Raw genomic sequence first — 6,000 nt, 5'->3', positions numbered from 1 at the left:
TACTTTGTATTCGTATTAGAGGGATAAGCATGAATTTTCAGGAGGCTAACATTACTTGTGCTTTTGGATTTAAGCTAAAAGATTTGAAAATAAAGCCTTTTAAATTGTCTGCACATGTTTGTGAATTGTTGCGCTATTCAACAATGTAATATGGTTTGGTTGTAATAATTAATACTGTAATATGGTTTGGTTGTAATAATTAATACTGTAATATGGTTTGGTTGTAATAATTAATACTGTAATATGGTTTGGTTGTAATAATTAATACTGTAATATGGTTTGGTTGTAATAATTAATACTGTAATATGGTTTGGTTGTAATAATTAATACTGTAATATGGTTTGGTTGTAATAATTAATACTGTAATATGGTTTGGTTGTAATAATTAATACTGTAATATGGTTTGGTTGTAATAATTAATACTGTAATATGGTTTGGTTGTAATAATTAATACTGTAATATGGTTTGGTTGTAATAATTAATACTGTAATATGGTTTGGTTGTAATAATTAATACTGTAATATGGTTTGGTTGTAATAATTAATACTGTAATATGGTTTGGTTGTAATAATTAATACTGTAATATGGTTTGGTTGTAATAATTAGGAGTTATATTGTAGGGGCATGAAGAGTTGCTTGCTTAACGTTAGCTAGTAGCTAGCTAGTCAGTAGAATAGTTTGCAGTGCTTTGCCTCCTGGCTACTGTGACATTTTTGAGCTGAAACTTAAGAACGTCAACCGAACCCTCTCTCGGCTCGTAAACATTCCAGTCGCTAATGTGAATTGAAAGTGTATGTACTGTACTTCACCCCTCTCACTCTTCCCCTCACCCCTCTCACCCTCCCGCTCTTCCCCTCACCCCTCTCACCTCTCACCCTTCCCCTCACCCCTCTCCCCTCCACCCCTCTCCCCTCACCCCTCTCTCCCTTCCCCTCACCCCTCACCCCCTTCCCTCACTTCTTTACTTCTCCCCTCACCCCTCTCTCCCTTCCCCTCACCCCTCTCTCCCTTACCCCCTTCCCTCACTTCTTCCCTCACCCCTCTCTCCCTTCCCCTCACCCCTCTCTCCCTTCCCCTCACCCCTCACCCCCTTCCCTCACTTCTTTACTTCTCCCCTCACCCCTCTCGCCCTTCCCCTCAAGCCCCCGCTCTTCCCCTCACCCCTCTCGCCCTTCCCCTCACCCCTCTCGCCCTTCCCCTCACTTCTTTACTTATCCCCTCACCCCCTTCCCATCCCTCACCCCCTTCCTTCTCCCCTCACTTCTTCCCCTCACCCCTCTCTCACTTCCCCTCACCCCTCACCCCCCATCCTTCTCTCATTTCTCTTCTGGCTGTACTGATAAGAACAGTGGAATTGACTTCTGTATGTGTAGCACCTCTAAAGGATGAATGAACAAAGGGCTGTTTTATCCCCAATATCCCGGAAGAGAGAAAGAGAGAGGTACGAGGCTGTGAACAACAGAGATCTGGGTCACTCACTGAAGAGAGGTACGAGGCTGTGAACAACAGATCTGGGTCACTCACTGAAGAGAGGTACGAGGCTGTGAACAACAGAGATCTGGGTCACTCACTGAAGAGAGGTACGAGGCTGTGAACAACAGAGATCTGGGTCACTCACTGAAGAGAGGTACGAGGCTGTGAACAACAGAGATCTGGGTCACTCACTGAAGAGAGGTACGAGGCTGTGAACAACAGAGATCTGGGTCACTCACTGAAGAGAGGTACGAGGCTGTGAACAACAGAGATCTGGGTCACTCACTGAAGAGAGGTACGAGGCTGTGAACAACAGAGATCTGGGTCACTCACTGAAGAGAGGTACGAGGCTGTGAACAACAGAGATCTGGGTCACTCACTGAAGAGAGGTACGAGGCTGTGAACAACAGAGATCTGGGTCACTCACTGAAGAGAGGTACGAGGCTGTGAACAACAGGTCTGGGTCACTCACTGAAGAGAGGTACGAGGCTGTGAACAACAGAGATCTGGGTCACTCACTGAAGAGAGGTACGAGGCTGTGAACAACAGGTCTGGGTCACTCACTGAAGAGAGGTACGAGGCTGTGAACAACAGAGATCTGGGTCACTCACTGAAGAGAGGTACGAGGCTGTGAACAACAGAGATCTGGGTCACTCACTGAAGAGAGGTACGAGGCTGTGAACAACAGAGATCTGGGTCACTCACTGAAGAGAGGTACGAGGCTGTGAACAACAGAGGTCTGGGTCACTCACTGCATATATTTGGACATAACACAAAAAAACAATTTCTTGGTTTTTGGAACACATTCATTTTTCAACAGTATCATGTTTAACTCTTCACCAAACAGCACCTGACTATCTGAAAGATCCTTCTGCTTTTTGGAACACATTGACTTTGACACAGCTGAGTAATTTCTCGTCTGGGACCGAGGAACAGTGAACAAAGAATTATAGCTCTCTGTTAATTCAAATCAATAATTGAAATTAATGATCATTAGTGAAATGAATAGAGATCGTCAGACAGATGAGGGAAGTCTTTCTGATCTGTTACTGCCGCCTGAATGAGCAGCTTGTGTGTCTGTGTGTCTGTGTGTGTGTGTGTCTGTGTGTGCAGAATGACAGTCTCCCTGTGTGTGTGTGTGTGTGTGTGTGTGTCTGTGTGTCTGTGTGTCTGTGTGTGTGTGTGTGTGTGTGTGTGTGTGTGTGTAGTCTGACAGTTGGTTTGTAGCCAGGCAGCAGATCCCAGCTCAGTGGGATAACAGTGATACCACCACCTGTGTGTTAATCCAAACAACTGCTCTGTTTCACTAATGATGTCATGGGGTCAGAGGGTAGGTTTGAGTCCCAAATGAATCCCTATTCCCTACATAGTGCACTATTTACAACAAGAGCTCTATGGGCCCTGGTTAAAAGAAGTGCACTATATTAGGGAATAAGGTGTCATTTTGGGATGCGTAGATTCAGATAGAAATGTATTGTATAGAACAGATATGATTATGTTGTCATATAGAATAGACAATCTGCCATCTCTACACATGACATTTCTATCTGTTCCAACGCTGTAAGAATGGCAGCATCTTGACTCAGTAAGTCCCTGGTGAGATGAGTCAGCTAGAGATCACAGGGTTCATGTTTTGGTGATTTGATGTTTACTTACTGCATCACTTGTTGTCAATGGTAGAAAAGAGGAGAGAAGGGAGGAGAAGAGAGTGTAGAGGAGAAAGGGAGGGGAGGATAAGAGGAGAGCAGGGAGGAGAGGAGAAGAGGAGAGAGGAGAGCAGGGAGGAGAGGAGAAGAGGAGAGAAGGGAGGAGAGGAGAAACTGAGAGGAGGAGAGGAGAAGGGAAGGTGGGACGGAGGTGAGGAGAGAAGGAGGTGAGGAGAGGAGAATGGAGGAGAGAAGCAGGGAGGAGAGCAGAAGGGGGAGAGGAGAGGGCAGTTCCATGGCAGCATCAAGCCATCCCAGATGGCCCAAACCCCTCAACCATCTGGTGAGGAGCAGTCTCTCCATCAGTCTGTCCCCTTTCATTTAGTAGTCATGGAGTCCTCAGTTCAGCCCTGTCTCTCCAATCCTCCATTAGTCTGTCCCCTGTCTCTCCACCACAACCCTAACACTTCAGCCCTGTCTCTCTCTCTCTCTCTCTACACCGTGACCCTAACACTTCAGCCCTGTCTCTCTCTCTCTCTCTCTCTCTACCGTGACCCTAACACTTCAGCCCTGTCTCTCTCTCTCTCTCTCTACCGTGACCCTAACACTTCAGCCCTGTCTCTCTCTCTCTCTCTCTCTACCGTGACCCTAACACTTCAGCCCTGTCTCTCTCTCTCTCTCTCTCTCTCTCTACCGTGACCCTAACACTTCAGCCCTGTCTCTCTCTCTCTCTCTCTCTCTCTACCGTGACCCTAACACTTCAGCCCTGTCTCTCTCTCTCTCTCTACCGTGACCCTAACACTTCAGCCCTGTCTCTCTCTCTCTCTCTCTCTCTACCGTGACCCTAACACTTCAGCCCTGTCTCTCTCTCTCTCTCTACCGTGACCCTAACACCGCGACTCTCTCTCTCTCTCTCTCTCTCATCACATGACCGTGCTGACCCAAGCCTCACTGTCCTCTCTTGGATTGTATCTTTCCACAACCTCCTTTCTAGCAGGTTCCAGCAGCTACGGTGGAATCAGACCAGACCAGGTCAGCTTGCTAGTGTGAAGAGTGTTAGGGGTGTGGTGGAATCAGGCCAGACCAGTTCAGCTTGCTAGTGAAGAGTGTTAGGGGTGTGTGAGTACTGGGTAGACAACAGCACAGCCACAATGCCTCCTTGTCGCAGCGCCAGGTCAATGACAATAAGCCCTTTAACTGTTCTTACTTACGCTCTCTCTGGCTGGAGCAGGAGATTAGAATCTAGCTAACCCTGGACACAGCCCTGGACACAGCCCTGGACACAGCCCTGGACACAGCCCTGGACACAGCCCTGTCGGCTGGTCAACCCTGGACACAGCCCTATATCAGGGTCACAGCCCTCTCAGCTGGTCAACCCTGTATCAGGGTCACAGCCCTCTCAGCTGGTCAACCCTGGACACAGCCCTGTCGGCTGGTCAACCCTGGACACAGCCCTATATCAGGGACACAGCCCTCTCAGCTGGTCAACCCTGTATCAGGGTCACAGCCCTCTCAGCTGGTCAACCCTGTATCAGGGTCACAGCCCTCTCAGCTGGTCAACCCTGTATCAGGGTCACAGCCCTCTCAGCTGGTCAACCCTGTATCAGGGTCACAGCCCTCTCAGCTGGTCAACCCTGTATCAGGGTCACAGCCCTCTCAGCTGGTCAACCCTGTATCAGGGTCACAGCCCTCTCAGCTGGTCAACCCTGTATCAGGGTCACAGCCCTCTCAGCTGGTCGACCCTGTATCAGGGACACAGCCCTCTCAGCTGGTCAACCCTGTATCAGGGTCACAGCCCTGTCAGCTGGTCAACCCTGGACACAGCCCTCTCAGCTGGTCAACCCTGTATCAGGGTCACAGCCCTCTCAGCTGGTCAACCCTGTATCAGGGTCACAGCCCTCTCAGCTGGTCAACCCTGTATCAGGGTCACAGCCCTCTCAGCTGGTCAACCCTGTATCAGGGTCACAGCCCTCTCAGCTGGTTAACCCTGTATCAGGGTCACAGCCCTGTCAGCTGGTCAACCCTGGACACAGCCCTCTCAGCTGGTCAACCCTGGACACAGCCCCCTCAGCTGGTCAACCCTGTATCAGGGTCACAGCCCTCTCAGCTGGTCAACCCTGGACACAGCCCTCTCAGCTGGTCAACCCTGTATCAGGGTCACAGCCCTCTCAGCTGGTCAACCCTGTATCAGGGTCACAGCCCTCTCAGCTGGTCAACCCTGTATCAGGGACACAGCCCTCTCAGCTGGTCAACCCTGTATCAGGGTCACAGCCCTCTCAGCTGGTCAACCCTGGACACAGCCCTCTCAGCTGGTCAACCCTGTATCAGGGTCACAGCCCTCTCAGCTGGTCAACCCTGTATCAGGATCACAGTCCTCTCAGCTGGTCAACCCTGTATCAGGGTCACAGCCCTCTCAGCTGGTCAACCCTGGACACAGCCCTCTCAGCTGGTCAACCCTGTATCAGGGACACAGCCCTCTCAGCTGGTCAACCCTGTATCAGGGACACAGCCCTCTCAGCTGGTCAACCCTGTATCAGGGTCACAGCCCTCTCAGCTGGTCAACCCTGGACACAGCCCTATATCAGGGTCACAGCCCTCTCAGCTGGTCAACCCTGTATCAGGGACACAGCCCTCTCAGCTGGTCAACCCTGTATCAGGGTCACAGCCCTCTCAGCTGGTCAACCCTGTATCAGGGACACAGCCCTGTCGACTGGTCAACCCTGGACACAGCCCTATATCAGGGTCACAGCCCTCTCAGCTGGTCAACCCTGTATCAGGGACACAGCCCTCTCAGCTGGTCAACCCTGGACACAGCCCTCTCAGCTGGTCGACCCTGTATCAGGATCACAGTCCTCTCAGCTGGTCGACCCTGTATCAGGGT

The sequence above is a fragment of the Salvelinus namaycush genome, unplaced genomic scaffold, assembly GCF_016432855.1.
Source record: "Salvelinus namaycush isolate Seneca unplaced genomic scaffold, SaNama_1.0 Scaffold289, whole genome shotgun sequence".
Classification (NCBI taxonomy): domain Eukaryota; kingdom Metazoa; phylum Chordata; class Actinopteri; order Salmoniformes; family Salmonidae; genus Salvelinus; species Salvelinus namaycush.
Note: the sequence above shows the minus strand (reverse complement) of the source record.